The sequence below is a fragment of the Amblyomma maculatum genome, chromosome 3 (genome assembly GCF_055883805.1).
Source record: "Amblyomma maculatum isolate TAMU_Amacu chromosome 3, ASM5588380v1, whole genome shotgun sequence".
In the NCBI taxonomy this organism is placed as follows: Eukaryota; Metazoa; Arthropoda; class Arachnida; order Ixodida; family Ixodidae; genus Amblyomma; species Amblyomma maculatum.
This window is the reverse complement of record NC_139346.1, coordinates 34,091,076-34,111,014: the sequence shown is the minus strand read 5'-3', so window position 1 is coordinate 34,111,014 and position 19,939 is coordinate 34,091,076. Positions and strand designations below refer to the sequence as shown.

The 19,939-nt window shown below is 44.7% G+C and overlaps 1 protein-coding gene and 1 non-coding gene across 2 annotated transcripts in view; both read right to left on the bottom strand.

Annotated features, from left to right (window-relative positions):
- The window catches only part of LOC146194485 (solute carrier family 22 member 7-like), a 177,507-nt gene that overhangs the window by 135,521 nt on the left and 22,047 nt on the right, over window positions 1-19,939 (bottom strand). The window lies entirely within an intron of this gene.
- On the bottom strand, window positions 3,928-4,000 carry TRNAL-CAA (transfer RNA leucine (anticodon CAA)). The gene has a single exon. It is a non-coding gene; the product is annotated as a tRNA-Leu (tRNA).

The following is a 19,939-nucleotide window of genomic DNA, read 5'->3' as shown; positions in this document are numbered from 1 at the left end:
GCTGGGTGAGCGGGCAGATCATGGAGCTCCGGAACCAGAGAAGGTGGCTCATGCCATACATCGGTGCCATCCAGGGCACCAGCCATAACTTCGGCTCCGCCAGTTCATGGACTTCGACAACATGGCCAGGGAAGCATCCCGCATCGGTGCATCTTTCCTGGCGGAGCTCCACTACAAGCCACATCCCCCAGCGGAGACCTGCCTCGAGCCGTTTCTGTACGTGGCTCGAATCATCAGCGGCGCTGGAGACTGGGGCAGTATTGGCAAGAAGCTGCCCAAGATCGGCCCCACGTAGGCTCATCGTTCCGTTCTCTCGCTGATATTGGTTGTCATGCTACACCGTGGCCAACACTGGGCCAGAGTGTTTCATTGGTGATCAATATTGGTCATGCCTACTTATAACGACACCAACATTCCACCATCACATCCGATGTTTTCCAATATTGATTGTGCAATTGAATGAGAATGGCTCTGATGGGCCACGATATCCGCCATACAGCCGGTATTGGCGTTGCGACTTCATAACAATGGCTATAATGGACTGTGTTAGCTGTCACTCTACTAATGTTGACCAGTATTTGACAATAGTTGAACAATAATGTTAGCTCTGTTACAATGACCCACCAGTGCCAGATCATAAGGATGGCTATATCGAACTGCGTCAGCCGTCACTCCACTGACGTCGGCCAGTATATGAATATCTTGGACAATACTGTCAGCTCTGTTACCATGTCCCGCCAAAGTCAGATATACAGTTTAGTCAACATTGCCCGGTCTAGTCCGGCTACTAGTTAATATTGGAAGCAAATTAGCATGTGGTTGCAATATGCTTATTGCAACCACATGCTTATATGGTTGCAATTTACTTATTTGGATTCAGTAACTGTGCTGTTATAATCGATGTTAGCAAGTTACCTTTGCAATCTTAAATGCTTCGGAAATCTTTTGTCTCATTAATTGTAGTTCCGCGGTGGGATTTCCTTACGTCGTGTTTGCTCTAATCCCACCTAGCTATTGATGTTGCTTGGGATGACACTGTTATCTTTTACAGTAGATCTTAATTGACGTAAGCTGGCACTGTATTCTATCCACATGTATACTGTGACCAATTTAGATGCGACCGACAATCGGTCGACGGCGTCAAATTTCATGTTCGTCATCGGTCGCCGGTCCGCCAGTGCCGACGGGGAGCTTAGAAATAATTAAAACGATCTGTCATATATCATGCATAAGCAATGATGGCTATATTTTAACATTCTAATCCATGATGGTCTAGGTCCTTTCGTGACTGCTCCCGTGGCGATTCCTGCTACCCTAGGTTAAGAGAATTCCAGGTTCTAGCGAATTCGTTTGCCACCGAGTATCAGTTTTAGCAACAGTGCCTTCAAACAGACGCGATTACCGCAGGACGCGGATGCAATGCGATGCAATTAATGAGCAATAAGCGTCGGCCTGTTAATATTCGTACGTGACCCATATCGATTATAGCTAGTGCACTTTCATCGACATGCACTTAAAAAATAAACTAGGCCATTTAAGTTATAGGAAACGAAGCGTCGCAGCACATACTTCCGTCTAAACGATTTAACATTGGTGATATAAATTAATGCTAGGAAATTGAGCAGTAAAAGTCGCTCGGCACATGGACGTTCCCACATATGACAGCTATCGTGTCGACGCTTCCTGCTTCGTTGTCGCACTAAAAATATGAATAATAATAAGGTTATGCTGAAAATAAACATTGCGAGGCACTGTAGTGAACAAGTAGTGAAAGGCAGAAGCCTGAGTGCCGCATACTGCTGCCCAATTGGCACTAATTAGTAATATATAATTAAATATTAGTAAATAATTTATTAGGCATCATTTACTTTTATTGATTGATTGCTTAATTATCAGGAGGTGATTTAGTAATTACCTAATTGATTAATAATTATTCTGTTAATTAGTTACTTATTTATTGGTCATTATATATTCAAACCTTTATATATTAGTTAATAATTGATCATAGACTGACATTGGCCATATAAGGCAGGCATTCGCGCATACTGTGGTGGTGCTCTATGATTGGTTGAGGCCTCTAAGATGTCATCCTGCCTCGGCCGATCAGAGTCGCCGCAAAAGTGGGACACATTTTGTCGACGACAGCATGAACCAATAAAGGCCTTCGCCTTAAAAACTAACTGGGTTACAGTTTCACTCCTCCATCGCACATGTTCGAACATTTTTAGTTATTTTATTTATTTTACCAGTATTGCCAACCTTATGCAAGGTCTTAGGCAGGAGTGGGTGGTCATGACAATACAAAATGTGTATATATGGCAAGCAAGTGCACATCAAAATAACAGATGATCACAAAGACAAAAATCGCATGATTCTTTTCACAATGCTCACTGTGACCGGACAGAAAAACGAGATGTGTCATGGGTGTAACTGGTGGATATGGGGTACAAAAACAGGTTCAAAGTAGATTATAATAACTTTAGTGTTTACTCAGGAGTGCGTCTGTAAACGCATCAAGAGTGGAGCATTCAACACTTTGGGCATCCAGTGCATTTCAGTTGCGTGTCGTTCTGGCAAAAAAGACGTTCTTGACACATTGGATTTATAAGTGAAATCCTTGACATTTTCGCTATGGAATGATCGAATTGTACGCGCATTTGCTGGTTGAATGTATCGGTATTTGTCTATTCGTGTTTTGTCATTGTGCTGTAAGTAACAAAAATTTAGTCTTTCACGGTATCGGCGTGATTCCTGTGTTCCTAAGTTAGCAGCCTGCAAAGGACAGATAGGGGACATGTGCCAACTATAGCAATGGTAGATAAACCTCGCGAATTAGCGCTGAACATTTTCTAGTTTCACTTTGTTTGTTTTTGTGAAGGGGTCCCATACAGTGGCTAAGCATTCCAAAATCGGTCTGATGTAAATTTTGTATTCCTGTAGTTTTATTTCTGGTGGGAATTTTCCGAGGGTTTTTCTGATTTTTTTCTCATTTTCTCACATTCTTCTCAAGTTTTTCACCTTTTTTCTCAAGCGTCCGCTCTCGTTGAAGACGCACTGCGCACTGCTGTTCGAGTTCAGTGATCGCACCCACTCGCGCAAAAACATGGACGCTCTATTTGCTACTCACTAGGTCAACTGAAAACATCCCAAACAAAGGAAGATGGACGGTACGGCGTCAGAAACAGCGGCGCCGACTTGCCCGAGTGGATGCGTTCTGCAGGCAGCCTGATTTGTCGGGTTACACGCTGCGCAATACAGTCCAAGACGCAAGCCCTGGACGCTCCAGATGTGTTTCAAGGTGTACACGGCCGACGCCAAGGCGAGAATTTACGACGCAATATGCCAACCGCTAAACTTAGAGGCGCTACTTCTTTCATACACCTATTCCACATAAGCAGAGCTCGCGTAACTTACGTCGCACGCTTTGCAAACGAGTAGACCATCGAATGCGTGTATAAACAAAAGTACGACTGCAACTACCGCGGCGCATAAATCACTGATGGAATATCGCGCACATGCCATACTGGTAAAAGCTCTGTGATTTTCTTAAAACACTCATTTGGCAATCGAGTACGCCAGTTATTTGCTAAACAAGACGGAAATATTGAAATCCCTGCAGCAGTAAAATTGATCAAAGAGCCAGAGTTTCCCGCGGCACGAAGATGGGCCGGCTTGCACATGCATTTCACAAGACCTTGAAATGCGAAATATATCCTCGCGGGGCTTTAAGCAGATCAATTAAGGAGAAATGAGGGTGCTCGTTATAATACATGAAGGAAAGAAGCCGACAGTCGGCGAGGCCAAGGAAGGCATTAGGGATTATGTTTTATGCCCTTTTTTTATTTTTACTTGGATAATCACACAAATTAGTAATGTAATCAGTTTAGGGGAAATATAATTAAACACAAAGTAGAAGAAAAAACAACGTGCCGATAGTGGGAACCGAACCCACGACCTCCGAATATTGCGTCCGGTGCTCTTCCAACTGAGCTACATCGGCCGCTGTCCCCCCTGCTACTTTCTTCGGTATTTATGTTGTCTGTATACGAACCTTGAGAGTGTTCACCAGCGCCACCCTCAACCATAGCGGTAGACGTAGAACGTCCTTCGTTACCGCCAGCGTCACGTAGAACGTGATGAAGAGCGAGGGCGAAAGCTGTGCTAGAACCTTCTTACGCTACCTATGGCTTCAAGACTGCCAGAAACGAGACCCCCGTAAGCTACAAGCAGATCAATTAAGGGGAAATGAGGGTGGTCGTTATAATACATGAAGGAAAGAAGCCAACAGTCGGCGAGGCCAAGGAAAGCGTAGGGGATGTTACTTTATGTCCTATTTTTATAATGTTTACTTGGATAATCAAAGAAATTAGTAATGTAATCTTGTTTAGGGGAAGATAATTAAACACAAAGTAGCAGAAAAAACAACCTGCCGATGGTGGGAACCGAACACACGACCTCCGAATATCGCGTCCGGTGCTCTTGTCACACCGAATTTCTTCTGAACACAAAAGAGCTTTGTGTAGCAGCCAGTAAAAGAATTTCAGCTCAGTAGAATGACATTTGATTCGACGGCATCCCAAGTGCATGTGTAGCATAATTTTAGATTATCTGGTTTCTTTTTTTCTTTTTCACAAATGCGAGAAAAGGAAGTATAACTTTTCTCGGCTTTTCTTCATCCGCCCAGTTTCGCGATGCCGTTGTCGTTCAGTGCAAAACATTGTTGCGCTCCACGGCAAGAAGAAATAACTAAAACACTGCGGAGTTCAGAAATTAAACAAAAAGCAGTCGTTGTTTTACAGCTAAGCTTTATTCGGTATCAAAGCCTGTGTATTCTACGCCTGTCTCTGCAGTGAAAGAGTTACGGACGCTGCGCGGGGAAGGTATTTTTTTTTTTTTTACAAATACTGTACGTGGAGAAAGGAAACTTACATATAAACTCACATGAGACTTCTTTCAAACAGTTTCGGGCTCTCATAAGAAGTACCGTATTTTTTTTTTTTCAATAAAAATATACGCCAGAAACTAAAGTGTTAGAAAGAAACAAGCGCCTAATGAAGCGAGCCAGCAAACGCCTAATCTAGCAGATAGAATCGTACTGACGGTGTGCATATACAACTGGGCGTTAGGAGAGAAAATGTGAACATTATATGCAACTAGCTTTTAAGGAGGTGGCAAGTCGTGGTACTGAGTTGCTTAAACAATAATTTACAACCTTGCTTCAAATCCTCATTTCAGACTTGTTGGAATATCCCGCTCGACGGAGCATCACTGTATGAAAACATGTTGGTATGCTACAATTAAGGCAAGTATTCGTAGCAGAACACGACATTCACAAAATAAAACTTGAACATATGTTGGAGTTGTAAACAAACAGCTAGGCGTCCCTGCAGTGCGATGATGCGCTTCGCTGCTGGCAGCGAGCCCTACACAGGTGAGCAACGGTAGCAGCGCATCGTTCAAGGATGGTTCAAATCCTACTATCTAGGAAACTGTTACTAAACGAAAGGTACTGGAATAGACACCAATTAGAGAAGTAGGCCGCAGTTCTGCTTAAAAAGCAGTTACTGTCGAGCCCGGTGATGGCGCAAAAATCGCTTAGCTGGCATGATGGCGACAGTTGCCATTCCGTTTCAAACAGGGCGCTCACCGCGCCGCTATTAGGGGCTAAAACGAGCATGATAGTAACTGCTATCACCCCGTTTAAAAGTGCACGCTCCTATATTCCATACATCCATCCATCCATCCATCCAACCAATTTATTTCGTCATTCATCCATGACTGTCCGGCTCAGCGTTTAGTGACACCACGCATGTAAAGTACTTCTTTCTTCAAGAAATACTCCATGTAAGTTCTCAATTTTTTTCATTCCAGTTTTATAAAACCTTTCTGTATATTGTAGCAAAATATTAGCCTCTTATATTGAGCAGTTTTTAAATTACAAGCCTCGTCTTATACTTTTCATTGCTTCTGCAGACTGCGCAAGCCATGTGCTAGGGAGATTACTGTTCTTTTAGCATCGTTATGACTTCGTTAACTTTTCAGAAGTTGTTCTCGAGTATCCGTGACTTAATTCCGATCATGTTGAAAAATATTTCAAGTCAAATTGTTGCGCTTTTACTGAGTTTTTACTAATTTCTTAAGGTAAGCAACCACCTGGCATTGTAGCCCTAAAAGCCAACATCGAATATTCGAACAGGCGCACGGAGGAGCGCAGAGCCGTCGCGTGGCTCAGCCAACCATCCATCCACCTACCCGCCCACCCACCCACTCCCTCACTCACTCACTCACTCACTCACTCACTCACTCACTCACTCACTCACTCACTCACTCACTCACTCACTCACTTACCCACCCACCCACTCGTCCGTCCGTCCATCCATCCGTCCATCCATCCATCCATCCATCCATCCATCCATCCATCCATCCATCCATCCATCCATCCATCCATCCATCCATCCATCCATCCATCCGTCCGTCCGTCCGTCCGTCCGTCCGTCCATCCATCCGTCCGTCCATCCGTCCGTCCGTCCGTCCATCCATCCATCTTTCCATCCATCCATCCATCCATCCTTCCGTCCGTCCGTCCGTCCTTCCATCCATCCATCCATCCGTCCATCTATCCATCCATCCATCCATCCATCCTTCCATCCATCTATCCGTCCGTCCGTCCATCCATCTATCCGTCCGTCCGTCCGTCCGTCCGTCCTTCCATCCATCCATCCATCCATCCATCCATCCGTCCGTCCGTCCGTCCGTCCGTCCGTCCGTCCGTCCGTCCGTCCGTCCGTCCGTCCGCCCGTCCGTCCTTCCATCCATCCATCCATCCATCCATCCGTCCGTCCGTCCGTCCGTCCGTCCGTCCGTCCGTCCGTCCATCCATCCATCCGTCCGTCCGTCCGTCCGTCCGTCCGTCCGTCCATCTGTCGAGTAGCCTGCTCTGTTGGCACGTTTTCACCACAGAAGAATCGTGAAAACGCAGTCGATTTCTTTAGTCTTCTTCCTCACGGTAGGAAAAAGTTCAGGTACAGTCTTTGTAACGAGGCTGCAGAGTCTGCTTCTCGGCTGTATGGTAGTAAATTCATACTACATCTGCAGTTTTAAATTTATGAAAACTAAAGGCCAGTGCCTGGCCTTTGTTTTTAATGAGTTGTGACCATCTGGGAATCTTTATTAGCTTTAAAATGCGAGTGAGGAGCAAAACATGCAGCCTGATTACTTTTGGCAAAGACGGTAGGTCAGGCCCGTCAGGCCCATTAGGCCCGTCAAGCGACTGCGCGCTTGCGTTTTCTGTCGCGTCGCCTCCTTTGTTGGCACGTTTTCACGTAGGATAATCGTGAAAACGCAGTCAATTTTTTTCGCCTTCTTCCTCAAGCTACAAAAAAAGTTGACGTTCGTTGTTACCGATGTAGGATTGCTTTTGCACGCAGCTTTTCTGACCGTTTAAAAGGTGACTGGGGCAACCGTGGATTTTACCGCGCAACAGTTCGTCCGGAGTGGATGCTATCGCGCGTTTTCGTGTGTTACTAAAGTGGGCCCGCTACACGATAAACCTTATGTACGCTGTTTTGTGCCTTTCGACCGAATTTTAAAGTCAGCGGCATTATAGTGAAGCTCGAACATATAATTACAATATATATATATATATATATATATATATATATATATATATATATATATATATATATATATATATATATATATATATATATATATCGACTACTGTGCCCGAGGAAGCGGTATCGAATTTCGGCCTCGGCGGCTGCGTTTCGTTAGCGGTGAAACGAAGTGGCGTCCGTGTGCTGTGCGATGTCCGTGAGTCCTCCACTACGGCGTCTCTCACATAGCCTGAGTCGCTTTGGGATGTTAAACACCACAAACCAACTAACCATATATATATATATATATATATATATATATATATATATATATATATATATATATATATATATATATATATATATATATATATATATATATATATATATGGTTAGTTGGTTTGTGGTGGTGTGGTGGTATATATATATATATATATATATATATATATATATATATATATATATTTACCAGACAATGGAAGTGGAAATGAGGGGCTCGTTATTATAAAATTTAAAGTAAAAGAATTAGTGTTATGATGATTTTAAGTATAAAGAATACTAAGTGCAAAGCGGAAGGAAAAACAACGTGCCATATATTCTATAAGCGCTCGTGCATTGTGTATACGCCACTACGCGAGTCACAGGTTCTGACCTCTGCTTTTGTGGCTGAAGCGAGAACCCTTTCCTGGCCTCTGTTTGGCTATGTTGTACAGTCATTACAGTCATGAGCAATATGAGCTAAAACAAACTTTTTGCACAAAATTGCGGGCATTCTGGGTATTTCTCTATGAAGTATGATGGCGACTTACGGATAGTATGCGTCCAAATGAAACCTCTTTAAAACTAAATCTGTTCTTGTCAAACAAAATTATACAATATTCAATAAATGAATGCTCGTACTTTGTTCTAGATCATATTGCTCATGACTGTACGTGGTGCAAGTGCATAGCTAATGTGATTTCTCTAATACATTAATTGCTGTGTGACGAAATCTGTTTTGGTTCTGTCTCATCCGCTTCACACGGCAAAATGTGTTGCTGTGGGCTATTTTGCCGCTTCGATTTAAAAACGAAACTTGGAATAAGTTTCCATGAATTTCCTTCAAATGATGATCGTCGCCATGCATGGCTAAAGACCATATCAAGAAAAAGATTTTGTGCCGAATGACAAGTGTGCTAGCTGTGTCGTTTTACGCCTTCACCTTTTAGGCTCACATTAGAATTGGGGTCCACAAAGATGCGGCGCCTGAAACGGCGTGCTGTCCCGAACGTGTTCGCGGATTACCCAAGCTACATGTAGCCGCAACAGCCACAAAAAAGACATAAGTTAGAGCGATTCTCGCGAAATCCTACACTAAACTTAGAAAGGGCATAAAAATTATCAGGCGGTTGACAGGTTCATTAGGCCACTTATATCCAACGTCGACGCTACTGTAACCGACATGGCAGCATATATATACAGAAAGAAGGTCGCCTTCAAGCCACTGGACAGAAATGCGGAACACTGATGCCAAAGGTGATGGCTCCGATTCTTCTTTAAATTCCTTTACATCTTCAAGTGTCTTCATCTGGCTTCGGTGCAAAGCCCTCCTTTTTTCTTGCCGAGCAAGAAAAGTACTTAAATTCGCTTCAATTTCATCCAAATGCAACGGCAAAAAAAAAAAAAAAAAACTTTATGAATTGCAGACTGCAGAGCACTGCCCTGCCCATCATTAGATTGGGACAATGCAATGAGTGGCATCTGCAAGCGGCGAAAGATAACATTTATTACAAGCATTCGAGTACAAATCACGTTTACATCATTTCTAAACAGACAAACTAACAGAACTCGTTCTCTGTGTGTTAACGGTTTTTTCAGGTTATAAAATAACTTGTACAAGAACTGCAGAATGAAAATAAACCGGTCTGCTAGCTCAACTGTAAGACAGTTCGTGTTTTGAAACCATGCACGACCACCCGTGTTGCAAAACGAAAACTTTTATGAGGACCTACCTTAGCCCGGTCGTAAGCCTTGTTTGAGAATTTGAAAATCAATCGCCTAATTGTACCAGCAAGCCACTTTCTGTCTTTCGCCTGCGCTGCTGTGCGGTAATTTTCTAGTGCGAGTCGAACACAAGCAACGATAGCTTGTTTTTGTCATCTGCGCACGTCCGCATCAGGGAAAGGAAGCAATGGGTTGCGCGCGCCGCGGTGTGGCGAGGGGAGCTCCTAATCGCTTTCTCCGATTACGCCCTCTATGTGCGAATCGGAAGGCCGAAGCGTGAGTCGGAGCAACACCGTGCTCCGTCGTGGAGGCCACGTACCATGGAGGAAGGATGCCACGCACGGTAAAATATATTTCGGCGTCGACTACAGAGATGGCGCCACTATCCCGTGGAGCATAGGAGCATAGCGTGCCTTGATACGCACGCCCCCCTCTTTCCTTCGAGGGCGCGCGCATCAAGGCACCCTAGTGGAACAAGGGGCGTTTTGAGCCATACGGGCGCTATAAGCCACACTACGAGAGAAAGGTGGTTGAAGTAATAGTGTTGCTTTAAGCAACGCACAAGCTCCTTAATTTTCTCGGCAAGACAAATTGGTAGTCAATGGTGAGCACGTAATTAGAAAGATCAAATATGATGCCATACCCTTCCTCGGTCTCTACGTTGCGGTTTCACACTGGGATCTGAGAATTCTCTTTTCCCCGCATGACTAACCATGCCGTCTTCTGAGTACACTTCCCCTGGCAAAAATGTAGAGGAAATTGAAAAACCCTCTAACAGCATCTAAAGGTCGTTTTAGGTTAGATGGATCACATGAAGTATATAAAAATATGCAAGGTATTTGGCCTTTCTAATAACAACAGATTTACAGTACTGGAACAAGTAAAGCTGCTGATTTAAAATTATCTAATTATGTCCAATTACAGACAGTTGGGTTGGAGAACAACCCAAACGAATATCAACAAGTTACGCATTTTGGAGAAAAGGGCGTTGACAATATATGCAAATGTGCCTTTTGACTATATTTTTGCAGATTTATATGACAATTTTTTGTAGTTAGAATGGACAATTTTATAATTATCGTTTAGCTGATGCGTATCGTAATGCTACTAAAGGAACTAATGCTCCGTAAACCCCGCTACGCATCCCTCCTCCGCAGCGGGCCCCAACCCAGTTTTGAACCTCGCAGCCTGCAAAGCTGGTTTTGTTTGTCTTGCAAAGATACTTCCTTTGAGCCTCACCTGAAGTGCTCCCTTAGAGCCTCAGCTGCAGCAGTCCTTTTCAGCACTTTCAGCACAACACCCGTCAGGTCAGTGCAGTGGCCCGTTACTATTCCCCGTAATATGTATGCTCCGCAGTCGTTAACACATACCTCTTTTATCAATAATAATAATAATATTAATAATAATAATAATAATAATAATAATAATAATAATAATAATAATAATAATAATTGGCTCACAGGAAGAGAAAGGCGCAGCATCTGTCACACTTGCTTTGTGGCCACCTTAACCGTACCGTAAGGGAAGGGAGGGAGGTTGGAGTGAAAGTGGAAAGAGAACCGCTTCCATCAATGTTAAATGATTTTGAATATCAGAAAATTCATAACACCAGTGTACCAAAGAAATACCTTCGGAGTATTTTTTGTTTCAATGTGATCATGTTCTATCGCCTGGTTTTATTCTATGATTGCTACATCTAATTTACTTTTGTTAGTAAATGTTTATGCCGTGTTCTCTCTCAATAAATAAATAAAAAATAAATATATATATATATATATATATATATATATATATATATATATATATATATATATATATTGCTTCAATATGTCTGTTATTTTAAGTATTTACAACATCTTGTAATTGATATTTAGTGTATATGGCTTAAAATTGAATTGTACGCGCAGCCTCTGTCATCACCTTTAAAGGGACAGAACACTGACCAAAATATGTCATGAGATTATGGTGGAGGTGAAAAGATCTTGCCTCATATATTACAGATCGAGCACTACAATATCACAGAAAAGAGGCTTTACAATTTTAATTTGCCATTGAAAATCGCATAAAAACAACCGAGGCGCTATCTAGCAGAGAAACCCTAGTACTTTCAGTGTAGCCCTCCACATCACTACATGTCAACAAAATATCGCTGATTTTCGTAACTGCACATTGTTCCCTTTTCTTCTAGGAGTGCTTGCCCTAATTTATTATATTTCGTGCTCTCTCCAGTGCTTCCTTAAATAAAAACCACCCCTGCTTTCGCACCGCGATGGTATGCTTTCAGGTTTTGCCACTAGATGGCGCCACAGTGTTTGCAATTTCTTGAATGAAGCAATTGCAGCGCCCACTAAAGCTGTCGTCGACGAGGGCGTACGTTATTGTTCCGTAACAGCATTGAGTGTGAAACTGAAAGGACGTTACTCTACGCAAAAAATGTCTGATTACTGTCTGGCGAGTGAAAGTTATATTTGTTTTCGGTACGTCTTTTTTGTCGACCACCAGTCGTCATGGTTTCAAGCATCGGACTACATAAAAACGGGCGCACGCATTGATCGAAAAACTTCCGGTAAAAATTTTCTACAGCGTTTCTAACAAAACCGTTATGGAATCGAACATTTTAGACATCAATCTTTCCACTGCGGCGAAAAAAAAAATTGAGACTTAAATTCCAGTGTTCTGTCCATTAAAGGGTAGCCACCGTATCAAGATACCGCCACCGGTAGATATTTGCGGCTATTCCCTCATTGCAAATAAAAAGTTGATGGATTTGAGTTTGAATTAGAATTTTATGTCCGTGAGCTATACAAGACGAAGAGATGTGGTTGTAAAAGCCTTTGGATCAATTTTCATCTCCCGGTCAAGGGAATTCGGAGCCGAAAAACCAGAAATGTTCGATGGCTTTGAGGGAATGGAATGTGCATTCACTGCATTAAAATGGTCATGAGAGCTAGAATTTAAGCATAACCTGATTATTGCATTTCGCTCCACATATATTAAATTATAAACCCTCGAACTTTGAGCTCATTCAGTGCAGTAAATAATTTTAAAATGATTTTTTATTATCAATATCGAAAACAACTGTCTCGTCTGGCAACCATTGGGCGCGGACGTCACAACGAGAGACCATCACTATGATGTCTGCTATTCGGGGCATTTTTCGATGCACGCCGTGAACATTGGTCACAGAGAGCATTATTTTCTTCTGCGAAAATATTTTATTCACATATTCTTTTTTTCGTTGCCAAGCCTTCACTATAATATGCGACCTTAGTGATTCTCGAACTTGTTTTTAGCTTTCTTTAGAGATTGTCGAGGAGGCCGAAATGGATGGGTTCATGCTGAAATATCTAGGTATACAATATGAAGCATATTATTCTTAAGTTATGAGAGTCCGCTTGTTGAGCAACAAGCGCTCCCGCATATAAAAAGGTTCATGTCTAATGTTTCCTTCCGCATGTGCGCGAAGAAAGGACGAAGGGTTAGCGTTGTGCTGCTCATTAATGAGCTACTGCCCGTCGCTCTATCGATCCAAAAATTAAGATCAAATCCCAAACAAGCACATGCTTACTCGAGAGCATACATTGCGACATTAGACAAGAAAACAAAACTTTTGAACGAAGCGGTACCTCTTGACTTTCTGTTAAATGCGCGTGTTAATAAGACTTAATTATTTGCGGCTTATAAAGCATTTTTGCAAAGCTATGTTCAGTCTGCCCTCGGCCAACACACAACATGTGCCGCTGCCACAGCTTCAATCCCGCATTCGCAAAACCCCAACGTGAGATAATATTGCTCTTCACTGACCGCTCACAACAAGAGGCCTCCCATCCGCCGCCGTCTCCGTTTCGCTTCCTCCGCAGCTGCGCGCGCGACCGCGACCGACTGCCGAGCCTCACCTTGCGTTTTTCTAGTGCTTGTCCAGCAAATGACTCGTGAGTGCTGCAACGTTACCATACACCATTTAATATTTAGAGTGTGAGCCCTAAACTCCCGCATGAATGCGCCGTTTCGCGTATTACGGCTGGGCCTCCAGCGTGTTTGTTTTGATATATAGCCTTTGTAATGACTGCATGTATGCGGCTCGTTCGCACGGCATGAATTGCAAGCTGAGTTATTAATACCGCAACTAGCCACTTCTTTTCGCACCGTTTGCACCTTTATTACACCTTTATTAACGAAACCCTTTAATGGCTCATGCTGTCGTGGACAGAATGTGTCCTGCTTTTGCGGCTTTCAGATTGGCCGAGACGGGATTACGTCATAGAGGTCTCGACCAATCACAGAGCACCACCACAGTATACGCGAATGCGTGCCTTATATGGCCATATGTCAATAAATGCACACTTACTAATTAATGAAGTAATTCCAAAATGGGGTAATTAAGCAATATACTAATTGATAATTCAATGACTGGTAAATTATCAACCTAGTGATTTTTTAGTTAACTAATTACTAATAAGTTTCAGTGCATAGCAGAATGCGGCACTCGGGCTTTCGCCTTTCACTAGTTTAGTCGCTGAAGTACCCTGTAATTTTTATTTGTCCACAAACAACAACTGCGCTGCAAGAAGCGCCGGGATGCTACGTTCCCTGCCTGCGTCGGGTACCCACCTTTCACACGAGCGATGCCGGCTGCTGCCGACTGCGCTCGCCAGACAAGGTCACATCGACGGTTCCCGCTCAATGTGCACACGTTCTGTGATGTAAGCAGTCATCGATTTGGGGTCGCTACTGACGGAACTTCGCTCGATGGCCACATACAACCACTAAAGCTTGTAAATGCGCACTCCGTAATCGCCGAAATGCTAGACCCGTACCCCGCGTACTCATGCGCTGATTCCTACTCTAGCCGGACAGGCCGGCAGTTCGGCGTCGACAAATATGTATGGTCAAGGTCATTGCTGATGAGAAGGGGAAACGCATAAAGTGTAGCTGCTTGTTTTCCTTTTTCTAATACGGCTAAGCTACAGACAAGCGTGACAGTTCAAGCCGTTAACTCATCGGGTGTCAAGTTCTCGGTCCGATCCGACCAAAACAGATCAGGCGACCGTCCGCTGATAAGTTCCGTCGGCGTCGCGGGGCCGAAAACCTCATACTTTGGTGATAGGCGACCGTTGGTCGTGCTGGGCTCGTCGCCGATGTAATGCGGCAGATCAGTGCGTCGATAAGCTACGGAACCTAACCGCGCAGCCCACTGACTGGGCCCGTTCATTATTCTGAAGAAAGCATGCTTTACGCTATATCGCATTAGTGGGGTAACATCTTCATCAAGCACTTCAGCATAAAGGATGGTCACTGTGCCAATCGCCCACAAAAAGAAAAGAGACATATCCTTTAATATTGCAGCCTGCATTGCAGACGATGTTCCGCCGCGTATTCTCTTGTGACGTCACATAAACATTTTAAAATGGTGGTCGCCTCTCGGTAGGAGGAGCTTCTCGATTGCGATTTATATCGCGTTTTAGTAATATGCACCGCGCGCTAAGCACTAAAACTTTGCCAGTAGGATCATAGACCTGTATATTATTTACAGAAGTATAAGACGGTAATACATCGAACAGCCCTTTTATCGCCCCTTTTCTATCAATTGACACACCAACCATGCACGACATTACGAAAGAGATGGAGGAGAGTGAAAGACTGGAAGAAAGCGACGCTACAGTGTACACTTTATTAGATGTTTAAGCAGCACGTGCGTATTTTTTCTGCATGGACGTCGAATGCTCGGTTCAACCCAACCGCGGTACCGATCGGAAGGCAAGCATAGCGGCGTTCTTATCATGCTTGACTCCGTTTAGCTGCTTCGAGGTAACTGGAGCGAAAGCCGCAACAGCGATATGCGCTGAAGTTTTGCAATAAACTGGGGAAGTCGACTACCGAAGCACTTGTCATGTTCGAAGCAGTGACGCTATATGCTGACTGCGGGCGTGAAAATGGAACAAAGCATTTACATTCGACCGCTCAGGCGTCCAGATCAGCAACGGTCCGGCCGGCCGCTCACGGCGGCTGCGAAAATTGATAGTATGCGTATTTTAATTAGAACCAATCTGCGTTTAAGTGTCCGTGTGATTGGAGAAGAAATAGGGATTTTATAACTGAGAGACAAGTAAGAAAGCCGAAGGTACACACCAGCCTTAAAAAGAAACCTCGTGGGTGAATTTACGTCGGATGGGCGCACTCAATGGCTTTAAAGTACGTGCGATGGACCCGGTGTGATTTTCTTTGGGATACGTCGGAAAGGCCGAATGGATCCTGGAAATACTTTCAGGGGAACGGTGGACAGACTCAATCAGGACACAGTATACGTCTGACGGACTCGACGCGTATTATTCCGAGATATACTTCAGTAACGCCAAGAGGTACCGGGATCTCCGGATTTTCTGTCGTATAGTAGCCAAATATAGCCAAATCTAAGTGGATACGAGGTGCAAGTAAATGAAATGTGAAATTACTACTGTACCGAAATATCCTGGTTAGATCTCGACTTCTGGAGGCTGCGGATGGAGGCGAAACAAAGAGGCGTCCGTGTGCTGTGCGATGTCAGTGTACGTTAAACTATCCCCAGGTGGTCGAGATTACACCGGAGCCCTCCAATACAGCACCTCTTTCCCTGTTTCCGCTTTCGCCTCCGCCCTACTTCCTTACCATACGGCGCGGGTCAGATGTCCATAGGACAAGATTGTCCACAGACTACGTGATTGCACGATATGTTTACGTGAGTTAGACCGCGGCAGGGTGGCAAGTAATCCCAGAGCGCAAGAGCATGTAATCGGTGTCGATGACGGCTAGCCCATGGCCCGCACATTCGCTCATTTGGTCCTCGTTATCCTGATGCTTATTGTCTGCAATGGTAGTTCTGCAGTTTGGTTCTTCAATTGCCTCACTTCTATCCGTGATAAGATGCGTCAGGTATTGCCGTTGTGCCGCTTTCTGCTCGTAGTCTTATTTAAATGTCCTTCGCGGTGCTGCAAGTAGTACATACAAGCGGCGCTGAGAAAGCTAGGTACCAAACCGAGCATCGCGTCACGACTGGAGGTGTAGGCACCGGTGTGTGCTTTTCGTGAGAGTGCTGTGATGAGTGCGCCGATGTCCGGGTGGACATTTGCGTGTACATTTATCATCGCCGATGTTCCACATGCATATAGTGCTTATTAAGTGCAGTGATGCATTCAAAAACGTCGCCTACTGATAACGTCATGGGCATTTGTCGACACTCGCTCTGCAACAGTCAGGTGAAAAAAGTAATCGACAGTTTGCATCATACTGGAGTACAAAATTTCAAATTACACACCTATTGTTTACAGTTTGCGTGTTTGAACCTTAGAAAAGTGGTAAGCCACTGCCTTAACCTGGCCTTGCCCAAAGTTGTTAGGAACGCACATAGAGTAGTTTTCGCATGTTAGAGTCGACAGAAACATTAGTGCGCAGCCCACACCGCCGTGGTGCGAATTACTACGCATTTTAAATGGCTCAGAAACGATATGTTAGCTGCCAAGTACAACAGTTGCCTAAATGTTCAGGCTTTGTACTATTTTTCAATATCACTTTGTCATTAATAATGAAACAAATGTATTTTACGTGTTAATGATTAGGGATTTTTCAGCATACATTGTAAATGTTTGAAGTTTTAACCTAATTACTGTTATTAATTAGTAATTAGTTCTTAAAGGTAATTATTTTTAACTTTATTACCTACACCTGAACAAGGGCACTACCATCGCTTTCCTGGAAGAGCTAGCGGGCACCTAAGGTGCCTTCACCCTTTCCTGAACCTGAAGATGATGCACCCAACCGAACCAAGCAGCCCACATTCGATACCAACGAAGCACTACCCCGAGGCAGACAAGATTTGATTCACACCATTCTTCAAAGCTGCAGCGAGTAATTTTCTTTCGCGTCGAAAGTACGGCAAGTTTCGTTGGCAAAGCATCGCATCATCCCAGACGAACACGCCCAACCGCTTCGTCAAATGCCCTACCGTATATCGCCGAGAAAACGCTAGGCCATATGCGATCAAGTTGAGGAATGCTTCCTGATGACGTAATCCAGCCATCAAAGAGCCCCTGGAACCAGTCTTTTGGTGAAGAAAAAAAGCACACTTCGCTTCTGCGTCGATTGCCACCGCTTGAACAAAGTAACAATAAATTACGGACGATTTGCATAGTTAATCAAATGCGAAGTAGGTGCGTACCACTGCTTATCCCTGCTATACATTTATATCGCTTGCAGTCGCGCAGCCCGTTGTCCTGGAGTTTCTACCGAACGTTTGTTCCTCTTAGCTACGGTATCCGTTTCACGGGGACGCTCAGTGTCTTGAGCAGTTTGTTGAGGACATTCGGAACGTTTCCTTTTTTTATGTGCTTCTAAATTCTTGCAACGTTCAGCTGCAATATCAGAATATGTAGACTGATGATCCCGCTGCCTTCGTAACCGTTGCACTTCACGTCGAGCATGGCGAACCTGCGCTGCAGTGCCAAACAGCCCGGATTTAACCATTGCGACGCGAAGCAAACGCACGGCGCATCCGCGTCCTCAGCTTTCCTTAAACCATCTTTAGAATTGAACGAAAACAGGCACAGGTACCGCTTTTTAATGCACTGCTCTGCGGCCGAAAGGTGTGGGGTGGGATCATAGGGGAAAAGAAGAGAGAGGGAAAAGCGCTTGAAGGCGAGCGCCAGTTAAGGCGCGGAGGTAAGCACAAGCTGCTTCAAGACGCACGAGCGGCTCGGAGCCGGAGCACCGCGCGTGAACGTCTGCTGTCCTTGAAGGCTGAGGAGTATATTATGCGAGGGAAGCGATGCCGAAGTTGAGGACGCGCGAGCGACCCACGACTGCTCACTCCTGTGTAACACAAGCTTGTGAAATGCTACCCAGTGACGGCTGCCACACCCGCAACAGACACACCCCTCTCTCACTGTCTTACTCTCTCACTGGGTGCATCTATGCAGCCGCTCCGCCCTCTCGGTGTTAAGTCGCGTCGCCAGTTTCCCTTCCTCCTCTTCAAGTTCACGGAGAGACGGATAGACAGAGAGAGAGATGGAGAGCGGCTTCTGCATCAGCTGTATGGCTGCTCCGCCTCCTCAATACTTAACCGCGCGACGCGCGCTTCGCCACATTCTCTTTCTCCCTTTCAAGTTCACGAAACGAGAGAGAGTGAGCGGCTTCGGACAAACATCGGCGAAATGATTGATTGCAGCTAGCAGTGCTATGCACTAAAAAGAATGTCTACCCGGTCCCTCGCATCGATGACACTCTAGACCGTCTCTGCAACGCTAAGTATTTCTCTTCCATGGTCTTGCAGACCGGGTACTGGCAAATTGAGTTCGACGAAAAGGGGCACGAGAAGACGCGTTAACCACACCAGACGGGCTCTTCAAGTTCAAGGTAATGCCTTAGACCTTTGCTCTGCAGTAGCTACGTTCCAGCGAGTGGTGAATACTTACCGTTCTAGCTGGCTTCAAGTGGCAGATCTGTCTGGTATACTTAGGCGACGTCGTTGCCTCCTTTTGGAACTTTGAAGACCACCTACGGAGGTTTCGGACAGTGTTCGACGCAATCAAGTCATCAGGTGTAACGTTAAATCAGAGAAATATCACTTCGCCTTCATTATGTAAACAAGGAAGGGAGTTCGTTCGGACCCGCAGAAGACCGCTGCGATGACTTAGTATCCACAGCCGAGTGATAAGTGCGCCAGTTCCTTGGACAGTGTGCGTATTACCGGTGATTTGTCACAAACTTTTTGCGTATCGCCAAACCTTTGATGCAACTTACAAAAGCATACGTTCCATTTGAATGCAAAACACTGTAATCGGGCGCCTTCGAGGAACTTGAGTGGCGCCTACAGTCTCCTCCTGTCATAGGGCACTTTAATGAAAACGCCCAAACTGAAATTCAAACAGACGCAACCCGCGTGGGCCTAGGTACCGTCCTTGTTCAGAGGAGTGCCGGTGCGTAAAAAGTTATCACTTGCGCTAGCAGGTCCCTCTCAAAAGCAGAAGCAAATTACTCGACGACCGAGAAAGAATGCCTGGTGATAGTTTGGATCACATCCAAGTTCCGTCCGTACCTTTGCTGTTGACCATTAAAGTTTCTAAGCGATCACCATGCGCTTCGCTGGCTTACCAATTTTAAAGACCCCTCTGGCCGCCTCACCCGATGGAGCCTACGTCTTCAAGAATTTGTCGTTTTTGTAATCTACAAGTCTGGATAGAACCTTTCTGACGCTGACAGCTTCATGAAGGGAACCTGTCTCAGAAGCCGGAAACCCGGCAAACGCTTTGTGGTGGTGGAATGACCTTGGGGACGAGGGCCGCACATTCGGCTAAGAGCAAGTGCTCGGAGAACCCGTAAGGGAGCTCAAA